The sequence below is a fragment of the Lissotriton vulgaris genome, chromosome 2_1, assembly GCF_964263255.1.
Source record: "Lissotriton vulgaris chromosome 2_1, aLisVul1.2, whole genome shotgun sequence".
In the NCBI taxonomy this organism is placed as follows: Eukaryota; Metazoa; Chordata; class Amphibia; order Caudata; family Salamandridae; genus Lissotriton; species Lissotriton vulgaris.
Window position 1 is genome coordinate 1,333,415,536 of NC_141687.1, and position 14,595 is coordinate 1,333,430,130.

The following is a 14,595-nucleotide window of genomic DNA, read 5'->3' on the forward strand; positions in this document are numbered from 1 at the left end:
GTTTAGACCACCTAAGCAGATAGCGCCTTCCAGAAGAAGCCCCAATGGAGGACATTGCCAAAAGGAAAATAATTCCAAGGATGGTACTGAGGTTCACAAAGATAGGGGCAGTAGAAGTAAGAAACACTAATGACAGGAAGGCTACTAATTCCAACAAACTGGTCGCACAGGACTAAAGAAAGCTGGACCCCAAGAGCTGACAGGAGCGAGGAATCACACCAACAGGAGAGAGTAAGTATTGTTAGGGAAGGAAGGATGGGGATTTCCCCCGTTTATACCTAAAAAACAGAAAACTACCTCACTTCAATAGTGCTGTCATAATGGATTAGGAATCCTCCATTGAGAGAAGCTGAATGGCCACCATCTTGTTTTGGGCTGCATTTAAGTCAGAATCCTTCCTGGATGAATCTGGAAACAGGAAGGAACAGCATGATAGAGGTGCTGAAGGTGTTTTCTAGCCAGGCCCCCACTAGGAGAAGAGAACAGAAGACTACACTGGTGGCCCAGCCACCATAAGGGAACGCAGCTGTCCGCTGCTGATTGCAGGGCACAACACCATGCCCACCTTTCGAAGCTCCAGGTTTGTCAGGAAATTGCCTAAAAGAGCACTGAACTAGGACTGGGCCATGAGCAGTGGAAGAATCCTCCCAAGACCTTTCACTGGGTAGATTACTCTTCCAATGGATCAAGAACTGCAGTCTGTTTCTAAAGAAGCAGAAGTCAAACTTTCTTGAACCTCAAATTTAAAAATGCGGTGCAAAGGCTCCCTTAGATAAGGATTCAATTGAGGTGAATGAAAAACAGGGTGACATTTCAAGGAAAGGACAGCTGAGCCGTGAAGGCCTCTAGATTAATGAACTAAACAACCTTGAAAGGCCCATAAAACTGATGTTTACATTTATTCAGAGAAATATGAGCTGGCAGAAACTTAGAGGAAAGCAAAACCCTTTCCCCAATCCAATAAACTGGAGACTGAAGCAAATGGGCATCAGTGGATTTTGTCATCCTCTTCTTCGAGTCCTGCAGACTAAGAAAAATCTTACGTTTTACAGTTTGAAGATGAGTAAAGAAACTAACAGCTGTAGGAACAGAAATGAAGCCCTGCGCTCCCAACGAGAAAGATGAAGGGTGAAGGCCATAAAGACAAAAGAATGGCAAGATCTTGGTAGCCCTGTGAACAGCATGTTTGTAAGAGAACTCATCTAGATACATGAAGCTAGACCAGCCACTCTGAGTGAAATCACAAAAACATCTAAGATACTACTCCAGGCCTTAATTTTATTCTGGCTGTTAGTTTGGGGATGGAAGCCAGAGAACAAGGCAACCTCGATCTGAATGGATTTGCAAAAATATTTCCAATAACCGGAAACGTATTGTGGACTGCGATAGGAGACAACAATATGAGGTAGGCTATGAAGATGAAAGATTTCTTACATACAATTTTGTCCCACTGTTTTGTCAGAGGGATGTTTCTTTAGGGGAGTGAAGTAGGCAATTTTGGAAAAAGAATCGACCATTACCTTAATGACTCAGTTCCCTGCTGATGGAGGTAGTGCACCTATGAAGTCAGTAGAGACCGTATGTCAGGGTTCAGGTGAAACAGTTAGAGGATATAGCAAACATGAAGGCTGGGTGTGGGAAATCTTATTTTGAGCACAAATCGGGCAATAAGTGACATAAAGTTCAGTGTCCTTTCGAACAGATGACCACAACAATGATGAAGTATAAGCTCTAGAGTGGATATGGTTCCACTGTGACTTGCAATTGGGGATTCTTAACACATTTTTACAACTTCAAGTTATAAAACCTTGGAAGGAACAGTAAGGCCTTGGCCTTAAACAAGAACCTGTCTTGCTCTTCAATTTAGTCCTTTCATTGATGTCCAATCTTCTTTAGAGTATAACTGGACACCACTCTGTCTAGAAAAGATTGAGTCACTCTAAAAATATTTGTGGAGCCAGGATATTCTGATCAATGGTGGTCGGAGATTCCTAATATCTGCAAGAAGGAGCATCCACCAAAACATTGTTTGCGCCAGGAATATGGGTGATGATAAAATCATCTTGGTTGAAAAAGTAGGCCCAACGTGCCTGGCAGCTATTTCGTCACTGCATGTTTAGAAGATATTCAACATTTTGATGGTCTGTCCTGATTTCACAGGGTTCCATAGCTCCCATCAAAAATGTCTCCATTCAGAGCAATCCATTTTCATGGCTAACAGTTCTCATTCTAAAACTGAGTAATTCCTTTCAGAGTCAGGCAGGATGTGTGAGAGGTAGAAAATGGGCTGCACAAGTCTGTCATTTTCTCACAGTTGTAGCAGGACAGCTCTGACAGCTCGGTTTGAGGTGGCAGTTTCAGAAATGAATTTCTTGGTAGGACCTGAATGGTGCAAAATTGGGGTCCGAGTAAAGCTTGTTTTAGTTTAATAATGGCCTCCTCAACTTGAGTGTCCCACTTAAACCTGTGATAAAGCATTTCCTGTTTAAGGATTCGGGTTATATTACTGGTCAATGAGGAAAGATTTCCAATAAATTGCTGGTAAAAATTTGCATAGCCAAGTAAATACTGTGTTTCTTTGATGTTGGAATGTGTAGGCCACTCTAAAATGGCAGAAACCTTTCGGTGGCCCATAGAAATTCCAGTGTTGTTTAGGCTGAAACCTAAATATTCCTTTTCATGCTAATCAAAATCACATTTTACTAGCTTGCAAAATGACTGATTTTGACGTAGCCTATTGAGTACTTGACTGACATGTTGATAATGCAGAGATGGGTCACTAGAAAAAACTAAAATGTCATCCGGATATCCAACAGCAAATTAAGTATGTCAGCAAAAATATGATCCATGAAGCATTGAAAGATTGCTGGGACATTGCTCAATCTGAGTAAAATAACATGGTATTCAAAGTGTCCCAGAAGGGCTTTAAAAGCTGTCTTCCATTCATCTCCATCCTCGATTAGCAAACGATAATAGACCCAGAAACATCCAATTTGGTTCATATCATAGAGCCCCAAACATATTATAAAATATCTTTGATTGAAGGTAAGGGGGACTTATCATTGATGGTTATTTTGATTAAGCCTCTGAAGTTGATGCAGAGTATCAGTTTGTTAGATTTTTCGGGCACATAGAACATAGATATCCAAGCTGGTGAGGAGAATCAGGTGATGAGACCATTTTGAAGATTTTATTTCCGGTATTGTGTCAGGGCCTCCTTTTCCGATTTAGAGAGGGAGAAGATTCTCCTGAATGGAGTGCTGGCTCTAAAATCGATGGGAATGGCACAATCAAATTCTCTGTGAGGAGGTAACAACGCTTCCTTGGGTTTCTGAAATAGGTCTGCAAGTTCTTGATATTTCAGTGGGAAGGAATTTCTTGAAGGAGGTTGATGGTGCTAGTCTGCTATTAGGGTCTTTGAGGTTTCCTTAGAAGTCCAGTAATGTTCTATTGCATGCAAAATTGGCGACAGAACTTGGAAAACAAAGAGATGGCCCTGGTTTCACAGTTAATGTAAGGATTGTGTCGAACAAGGCAGAGAATTCCTGAAATCATTACATCGTTTGGAGAGGCAATAAGATTGGAGGAAACAGTCTCATGATGTTTTCACAAGGTCAACTTCAAAGGAATGGTTACCTGATTAACCGGTCTCAAGACCAACTGTATTCTATCGACTTTATGAACCTGTCCTGTAGGCTCTTTAGGAAGTTGGAATATATATATAACTCACTGGCTTTGCTTTCCAGAAGTGCCAGGACACTTTCAGGCTTTCTAGTAATTTTGAGTTACATAGGCAAAAGAAAAAGTGAGATTTGCCTCTCTTTTGACAAATACATCAAAGGGCTGAAAGATATTCATGCCCTCTCCTCTTTTACATTGAATACAATCTGGGTTTTCCAAAAGCCTTCTCTGGGTGAATAGCTTAAGCATGGATTAAAGGATCGGGTGACCCACATTACATCCATAACCCATGTTCCCTCAATGTTCTCTCTCCGTTTCTACAAGTGACCACCAGCTTGACCAATTTTCATAGCTTCATCACTAGATGACGTGGAAAATTCTTCTAGGTTTGCTTCAGCCCACTGGACTAACAATCGGGTGTTTCCTAGAGAGGATGAGGTTCAAGTTCTACGTCTCTCAGACTTAGGTTTATATAGACAATGCTTAATTGATAATGCATGACCCATCAATGTAGAGATTGTCCCAGCTCAGACAGACTAAACTAATTAATCCTTTACCTCTTCACTGAGGCCCTTGTGAAAAAGGGTAACAAGGGTCTATTCGACCTATGTGGTCTCAGCTACCAGCTGACCGAAGCAGTTGAATTAAGTCAAGACTTCTCTGTTTGCTTTCTGTATGTCACATGGGGCTTCTTCAGTGGAGAACATCAAGCTCCATGGTCTTTCTATGGTCTTTCGAGTTGTGAGGAAAGTAGAGGAGTTGGACAGGGAAAGATCTTCTGAGCCCAAAAAGCGCTGGACCAGACAGGGCACTAATAAGGTATCCTACTTTAGCTCTATCTTGAGAAAACTGTGCTGGACGAAAGGTGAACAACACCACCAGGGAGTCCAACCAACACTTTACAGCACCTAAGCAGATAATGCCTTCTAGAAGAAGCCCCAACAGAGGAAAAAGCTTGAAAGCAAACAAAACCTCCAGGGATGGTAGCAAGGCTCCACAGAGGTAGGGGCAATGGTTGAGAGAAACACTGATGATGGGAATGGCACCTAATTCTAACAAAGTGGTAGCACAGGACTGAAGAAAGCTAGACCCCAGAAGCTGACAGGAGCAAGGCAATACACCAACAGCAAAGAACAAATGTTTTGACGCAAGAAAGGATGGGAATTCACCCCTTTTATACCTAAAACACAGGAAATTACCTCTCCACAGTGGGGGCGCCATAATGGATTGTGAATCCTCAATAGAGAAAAGCTGAATGACTGCTGTCATGGTTTGGGCTGCCTTTGAACCCATTCTGGGAACAAGATGAAATAGCATGATGGAGGTGCCGAAGGCGTCCACTGGCCAGGCCCCAAATGGGAGAAGAGAACAAAAGGTTGTACCTGCGAGCCAGCCGCCTTAAGATAACACCATGAAGGAAACACTGCGGCATGCCGGTGCTTCTAGAACCCTGTACTCTATCATGCCGCATGTCCTGCCCACCCAAGCATGACTTCTGAGCCATAATCAGGCAAGAAATGGACCACAGTGAGGCGAGTGGCGCAACTACTCAAATGCCACAACCAACACACAAACCACCTCATATATGATCACCAACAGTACCAGACCACAGACACCACCAAATATCACTACCATCAATACCAACAATAACCAAACATACCAATGATACTATTACTACCGCCACTGATCCCTCCACCAATACTGTCATCGCCAATACCACCATCACTAAAACCACTCATGCCTCTACTAACACCAACATCAACATCAATGCCAATATCAGCAGTACCACTATCAATACAACAACAATCATAAACAATACCACCATATCCAATAAAACAGAACAATTACTACCATACTAATACCACCAAACCACATTAACAATACCATACTACCACCAATTTCACACCAATAGCACCAATACAAACCCATTACTTCCACCACCAATACAATACCACCAAATATAGTACCTATACCACCTCCAGTACTACTCACCTCACTGCAAGTAACACAGACTGTACCACTACCATCAAACCCACCATGTGTTTCACCACTATCACCATCAGTACCATCATCAGTAACTCCATACCACCAACACCACTTCCAATACTATCACCACCAAAATCACCACAAACAGACACCACCAATGTCACCATCAATACAACCAACACAACTAACACAACCAGCACCAGAAAAATAATACCATCATCACAATACCAAAACCAGAACAATCAGCATCAGCGAGCCAAGTACATACATGGTTAAGATTCTTCAAAATCCAAAACAATGTATTCCTTTTTAATGGGGACAGTTGCAAAGCATTTCAGGTTGGCATATTAAATTATACCATTGCATTGAATGGCAATTGTTAGACCTGATAGGTTCTAATTATAGACTTAGAATCATTCCTTCCCCCTCTACTGCTGCCCTGACAAAGATTCTATTGGTGAAGCAAGAGGAAAGTCCGTTGCCTTTTGCCCCTATACATGGGTGGGCTAGGACGTTGCTAGAGATGGAGTCACATTACAGTCTTTTGCTTCTGTCAGTGCACATTGGGAACTGACGCATTTCAAGGGGTTCTCACATAATGATGAAAGAAAAGGAGGGTTTGCAAAAAAAAGTAATTTTATAGGACCATGCTTGCAGTAAAGTGGAAGCCAGATTGGCTGCCATGTCTTTCTCTCTGGTTTCACGTTGGGCAATCCAGTCATTACTTGGTTATCTCTTTCTCGCTCCAGTTTTAGTTCAAAGTTTAATGCTTTGTGTTAAATTCTTTGAGATGCAAAGTCAGTGCACTGGTAAATACATCCAGGTCATGCATCTTTCACAAGGATTATTGGTGATAGTGTTTGGAGTAGGTGATATTTGTATGCAGAAGCTAAAATGAAAAACAGAGCAATACAGCATCCACCATTTGTCAGTGCTTTGAGACCCTTTGCTCGATGTAGCTAAAAAAGTCTTTCTTCAGTGCCATCCATACTTGAATTCAATCTCATCTCCCCAGCTAAACTATTCACTCATTGAGTCACGCAGCTCTGTCTCCTGTCTCCATCCCTTCAATGACAAGGCCACGTTCTAAAATGACAAGTGTTGCGAATCTCACCATATTTGCATTTTTTCTACATTTCTTGGGGGGTAAAACTCCTCCAAACTGCGATTGCAGTAGGCAGTCGCTCTCGCTATGTGCAGCATGGGGGCTGTTTCCACAATTTGCCAGGACTGCTTTAAATTCCAGTACTGCCTTGATTGTATCAGAGGACTCCCAAGGTAAGGTAAAATACCCTCCTGTGGGAAAAAACCTATGATTTAGATCTGATTGTGCACCTGATGAGCATTGCGTAAGCAACACAGAAGTCACCGTTCAAAACAACAGAGAATTGTTATGAAACCTTCGCCCTGTGCTACCCAGAAGTAGAAAGAACACATTTCTGGGAAAGAAATCGGATTGTTGGCAGACTAGTCCAGAGAGGTGGCATTCCAGAATGCTTGGCATTTTCTCCAGAGATGCCCAGCGCAGCACGTTTTCAATAACAATGCGTCAGTGTTTGATTGTAAGTGTTGTGGCTGTAAACATTCATAATTAAAATTTAATTAAAAAGGACCGATTTTCAGAGGACTTCCTTTGAAAGACCAATAACTAACTTATACACTGTAGGGTACGAATACATAAACCATGATGAAAAAAGTGAAAGCGCCTTGAATTGTTAATTCGGGCGTGGCATGCTCTCAATCAGTACATTCCAGTAACATTACAGGTTAAACACTAAATATAAAATTATAGGCCCTTTAAATTTAAATTATGCAGGAGTAATTTCCGAAATTGTACCTTTATGCCACGTAACTATGTCACTGTTCATGCAAAATTATAGAGCAGGATTGCAGGAACAACACAAGCAACTAGGACGCGAGATCCTGTTGTTCATGGCACTTTTGTTGTTGCACTATTTTTTAGCACACAATGGGGTATATTCACAAGAACGTGTGATAACTACCGCAAGAGTAGCGTAACACAACTTTCAACATTGCAGCCCATCGTGGGAAAATAACCCTGTGTCAACGTGGATTTCACAAAAATGCGGAAGCATGCAATAGTCATCAGATAACACGTCAAAAATGTGCGAGAAAATCAACACCACGCCGCAAAAATGCGAAGCGCGAACGCAAAATAAAACATGCAATGAGGCCAATTGCGGTACAAAAATCAGAGAATACCAGCCACAGGCCTGCAAACCCACGCGTCTGGTGGGAAAATTCACTATAATAGAAAAAAAGGAAGAAAAAAAACATTTCAAACTGCTTAGCACCATGGATGCACCCGGACCGAGTGCAGAGGACAAGCTGAACCCCACAAGCCCCACGGAGGACCAGCATGGAACCCCGTTTTCGGGGAAGGGCAAGGACAAGATGAAGAGGAAGACGGGGTTCAGTCCACAGGAAGACCGGATCATTGTCACGGAGGTCATAGAACACTACCAACAACTGTCCGCCACCTTCACTGCGGCGCTGGAAACCCAAACAGAAATATGGCAGGCCATCGTCAATAACGTCAATGCAGTCGTAGTGCCAACGAGGTCACTGGAGATGGTCAAGAGGTGCTGGCATGAAGTGCACAGCCAAACCAAGGAGAAGCTCTCCACCCACAGGAAGGCAGTAAGGGCGACTGGAGGTGGGAGTCCTGCGACACAGGAGTGATTGATGAGCTGGAGGAAATGGTGGCCACAGTCAGCAGTGTGGAGACAGTGGCAGGAAATGGGGGCCTGGACACAGCACGATATGACCTGACCCAACAGCAACAGGGTGAGTACCGACTAGGGATGGGGGGACGGGGGGAGATGAGCACAATGGCACACATGCACAATTATGTGTAGCACACTACACACCCACAATGACCCTTGATCATGGCACTGAGAGCCTTGGCACACAGAAATGCCAAGTAGACCCTCCCCCACAATGTGCACAAAGGGGCCCCCCTCCAGATCAATAATAACACAACCGACCCATGCACATGTGCTGAATCCAGCAAAGCACCGGCTCTGTGACCCACACTGACTATGCAAGTAACTCTGCATGCCCGATAGCATGGAGTGTTACCAAACCCATGAGATGGCCCACGAATCCACATGGAGATAGCCCAGTGCGGATCACATCCGTAAAGGAGCAGGTTACACTCCGACATGTCCACGTGCACACACAACCCATGCCATACAATACGCGCAGCAGACTAACAATGCACCAGGCCACAAAATCTGTCGAGAGCACATATGACCCAAATCAAAAACAAAACAGGCCCAGAAAAGCACACAATTCAAAGGCACTCTGCCTCAAAGGGAGAAGGCTACACGAAATCAGAGCTGCAGGGGCAACTCCCCCACAATGCAGCACACACACATAGCAATCACAGAACATCAGAAATGACGGCAATGATGCACAAAGTGCAACACCAGCACCATAGGACATGACTCACAGCGGTCTCGTATGTGCGTAGTAACTGCCCACTCAGATTAGGCATGACACTGTGTGATGACAATGCACGGGTACTACCACACATCCGTCATGTAGTCGAAAAACACACAAACTGCCATCAAATAGCTAGCTACCCCAAAACAGTTGCAATGTACATTGGCATGCAGTCTGAACGTAAATATCTGCAAATCTCCAACATACATGTACAACTCTGTTAAGCTGCTCTCCCCTTTAACAATGCAGAGGGACAAACAACATCTCCTGCACAGCAGACCAGACATATCTTCAGCGACGATGAAGAGGACCACCTGGTCATCTGCACCGACACCCTCCAACAGAACGTAGATAGCCTCCACACCCCATCCCCAGAAGCAGGGCAGGCCAGCTGCCCCGAGGTGAGCCCACCACCTACACAGACCACACAGCAGGAAACACACATCACCACAGCTGTCTCCCAGCACCCCCCAACCAATTCATGGACTTCCAACAACATATGTGGCGTTGCCAGGTGGAGTTGGCTGACGAGCTGCGGTTGGGCTTCGAACTTGTGGCAGCTAACTCAATGCCATACGTGGGTGTCTGAGTCCCATAAAGGCCACATACAGTCCCTATCAGACACCCCCTGTACGCACCCTGCTCCACCACAGACCTTGGCTGACCTTGCAGGGGCAATGAATCTAATACATGAACTGTGTGTTCAGACAGGCACCAGCGATCAGAGAACAGAGTTGGCACAGTTGCTGAGGTCAATGGAGACCATGGAGCTACTGCAGGCTGGAAGTCTGTCTGCCACGGCTAGACACCAGCAAGTAGTAACTGGGAACCTCAATGCCCTGCAGCACATCATCTTGCCATTGCTGCCACTGAGCTGGTCCCAGATAACTGCAGCAGGAACATCCACACACACAGCTCCGAGCCCTGATATGTCCGTGGAACACAGTGATGCTGCACCATCACCTTCACAGTCTGTTGTGTCAGTGGCACACAGTGATGCAGCCATCACCACGCCACACACACCGGACACAGAACCCGCATCATGGGAGTAAGAAGAGGATGGGAATTACTTTGTGAGGAAGGAGGCAGTAGCATCCATCACCACCATATGCCCTGTCCCTGCCTGGTTATGACCTATGCACCATGCCCTGGGAAACACCTCATACTGACCGGGTACACACGGGTACACTCTGCGACATGCACCCAGACCCCGACATGGACTGCCATTTCATCCCTGCTGGCCAATTACACAGCAATCCTGCTGTAGACTGCACTCTCCCACTTCCTAATCACTTCTCAATCCCCAAAGGACTGTGTTTGGCACCCACTGGGCTTCCATGTGATGTGGGCTTGGATGGCCATGTACAGCACCAGCTCCATCACTCACCTGAATGTGAATAAAACATTCTAAATCACACAGATGTGTCATTACTCTGTTCACTCACTTATGGAAGTATGGCCGGATGTAGGGACAAACATTGCACATGACGGTGCACCATGGTAACTTACATCTATGCACATGTCTATCCCTGAGACACATAGCAAATTGGATGACTGTGAAGGTGACTACTAGCTGTGTCCCCATTGCAAATCAACAATAATCTCACAACCCCCAAACTAGGCACATGTCCGTGTGTTGAATAGGGCTGTGGGTAGGACTGACCAAATCAGTAGCAGGCCAGGAGTGGTGGCCTTCATCCCATGTGACAAGAGAACAGCACGTTGCATACCCACTTACACACCTCTGTGTGGATACATTCTGTTATGATGTATGACATTGCTCCACATTGTCAGAGGTTGCACACCATACTCACATTGCTGAAGTCACGTAAGTGCACATGTCAGCCAGCACCTATCCCAAAACAATGTCTGGCTCACAGAGGTTGAACTTGCAAAAGGGACACACCACCATTGCACATGCATCAGTCAGTCCCTCCCTGTGTAGGGACGATGCTCATTGTGGCACACGAGTGGACAATCTAATCAATACACCTCACAGTTAGACACCAGTGGGGTGACCTAGACTTTATTGGCATGTGCGTCTCAGTACAGATGAGGCAACAGCCACAACAGGCAGGGACATGCTTAAGACACTTGCACGCAGCATGGGTACATGTTGAGGTTCATACATTGTTGTTGCGACAATGGACAAAAATCATCACGGATGGCAAGGCTCCCGGCCCACCTTGCCTTGCTGGATGAGTCGGGTGTTGTTTGGCATCTGCCGAGTGCCCAGTGTGAGGGGGCACGACTCACTGCCCATGGGATCTGCATAGTGCTCTGCCACCTGAGTGCGCCTATTGTCTGCTCTGCTGACAGTGCTCAGGTGAAAGGGTCCGACAGGTTCACATGTTGTGCCACAGTACTGTGTGTATGCTGTAGCTCAGCAGTGTGACCGAACTGGCAACGTTGCCAAATGAAGCTGTGTTGCTACGACCATGGACCTGCCTCACCTTCACTGGTGTGTGTACACACGCGTTGTTTCACGCACATGCATCCAGAGTTCAGACGATGGCAGACGTGTCCTCTGTTGTGGTGGGATATGTGATCAATCACCCCAATGCAACATGTTGTTGGGACCTGTGTAGTGGGTGACAATCAGATGAGACTGCAGGAACGTAGCTACTCATCCATGACTGCCTGCACAGCTTCATATGCAATGTGTTCCAACAGTACGTTGTTGTCTTGTTCAAGGAACACCAGGGTGATCCAATCCATTAACTGGCCTGGGCAGGTCTGCTCAGCCCACGCCGTTTCACCAATCCACCAGACAGCCCAATAGGGTAGCACCTCTATGTGGTCACTGCACATGAGGAATTGTTCAATCTACCATGCACAACTGCCAATACATACGCAGTATGTCAAGGCATCCCATGCACGGCTGTCTCTATGACACTCCTGTTTGTGATCCAACAGGGGCCGCAGACACAAGTCAGAGTCCAATTCATTTACAGTTGTGTTGGATAGGCAGACATTCATGGGACACTCGAATGTGCATGTTGGGCAGTGGAACCAGGGCTGGACGCAGGTGACGTAGGCAATGCGGAAGCTGAGCTGATAACTGATCCACTGCTCCCAGTAAAGGCAGCATGCGTGTACGGTACTGTTCCACGTGACGGGGGTTGTGCATGTGCCCGGTATGGCCTGCCATTGCTTTGGTGCAATACGTGGAACTGGCACTCTTCTGTACTGCGGCAGTTGTGTGGAGGATATGCCACAGCTCTGAGCAATGATTAGAATGTGTGTGCAACGTTGGGCTGAATACCTTGCTGTTTCCGTGACAGTCAAGGCTATCCCATGCAAGGGTACCTCAGGCAGCGGCTTTTGTGTGTGGGGTGTGGATTAGTCGGATGGTTCTTTTGTGCAATGCGTGGTGTGGGAGTCGTCCACATCTGCCATGGCATCTCTCTCAGGGTGTTCCAGGCACGATCAGGACCAAGGACAGAGGTGTAGGTGTCCTCCCGCCTTCTGCATTGGAACAATGGAGCTTTCATCCCTGAAGTTTGTCTGACTACTACTTGTGGTTTCGGAATATGATGTAGCTTTGAGGCTGAGATTGGGACACTGCCTTGGGCTCATGGCTTACGGATGGTGATACACACACATGTGGTGCCAGGTGCCCTACAACGCCTTGCGCTTTCCTTTGTTGGGCGCATGGCACGCCTTCTTCTGTTGGAGTTCGTCTTTCAGGCTATGTCCTACAGATTGTCCAGTGTGGACCCACTTGGACTCATCCGAATGGTTGTTTTGTCTTTTGTTTGTATGAGGTTTTGTGTTGGGGATTGCATTGTTGTATGACTGATTCTCCATTTTCTGGTGGTGCATGTATGATCGTTTTCCTGCTTGTGTGACCTCAGGCAACTTATTTGTTTTGTGATTCGTGGTTTTGATGTGCAGTTTCTTGGTCCAGGTTTGGGTTTCCGCGCCTCCTGGCAAGCTCTCACCCCTCACCCCAAACATTGTCCTTGGGGACTTCTTCCCTGGATCTTTGTCCACTGGGGCACTGTTTGAAGAACAAATATTTTTTATGCATGATGACCTCCTCTCTTCTAGTGGTGTTGACCATAGTCCCTCTGCAACTTGTCACCCGCCATCGCTCAGGTTCACATAGCAGCCAGAACTTGCTCCCTGGATGTCTGTCTTTCATTAGCACAGTGTACCCCACCTGATGATCGATGCTTTGGCACATCATCAGATGCTGCAGTCCAAGTTTCTTTGACACAATGTTCTAATGCCTGCTGGTTGTTGATTCCTTCCAGGACTCAACTTAGATGGTGGGGATGATGTCCTGCTAGACCCGACCCCAGCATGCATGGATAAGTGGTACTCCAGCAGTTGTGTGTGGGGTTTACCAATCAGTTTGTTCTGTGAAAGGTAGCCCATAGGCATACAGTGAAAGTGATAGCATCCTCAGTGTATTACCAGGGCCTCTCTCTCAATTTGGGAGCATCTCTGCTCTGTGCGACTTAGTGTCCAATTGGCGCATCCTACAGGGGCCCATTCTCCATTGTCCTGTTGTTGGAATAGTACTGCTCCCAGTCTTGTGTGGCTGGTATCCATGGCTACTTCTGTCTCCTTTCAGGATCAAAGTAAACAAGGGTAGTGTCCTCAGAGATTGAAGTTTTAGTGTTCTCCAGTGATCCCCATTTCCGGGTGTTTTGTCTTTTGTGAGTACCCTCAATGGCTGAGTGAGTGCCGTGAGATTTTTGAGGAATTGCCCACAGTAATTCACCATGTCGAGGAAGCTGCATACATCTGAGATACAGGAGGGGCTGGGCAATTCTTCACATCTCAACTTTCGATCCCTTACTCCTGCTACCCTTGAATCCGAGAATTGATATCCGACAAAGCATATTGAGTTCTGCATGAACTCGCACTTATCTTTGTGGAGGGGGAAACCATTGTCTCATAGCCTTCACAAAATAACCTGTTGGCCCTGGTGATGTTCTTCTAGGGATTTGGAATAGATCAGAATGGCGTCACTGACATTCAACACTCTTGGCAGCCCTGAGAGAACCTCATGTATCGCATTCTGGAAAAACTCCTCCATATCAGAGATTCTAAAAATTAAGCACTTGCAGCATTGCAGACCCAGGTGTGTGGCGAACGTAGTGATGTATCATGAGTCTGTGTGGAGAAGTATTTGGTGAAACCTGGAGCAGAGGTCCATCTTGGAAAACCGCCCTCCCTGCTCCGCTCAACTCACTCACGATTTCAGCCACTGTGGGGGTGACGCGTCTTTCGCTCTTAATTGCTACATTTGCAGTTGCATTTTGACGCACAGTCGGACCTCTCCTGACTGGTTTAGTTTACTGGTCACCACCACTGGCAATGCCTATGGAGTGGCTCCCTCGAAGTTTTCAATGATATTAGCACTCTCTAGTTTTCTGAGTTGTGCCTCAACCTTGAGCCTGACGTAGAAGGCTACTCTCCCGTGTCGCAGGGCTACCACCTGCGCAG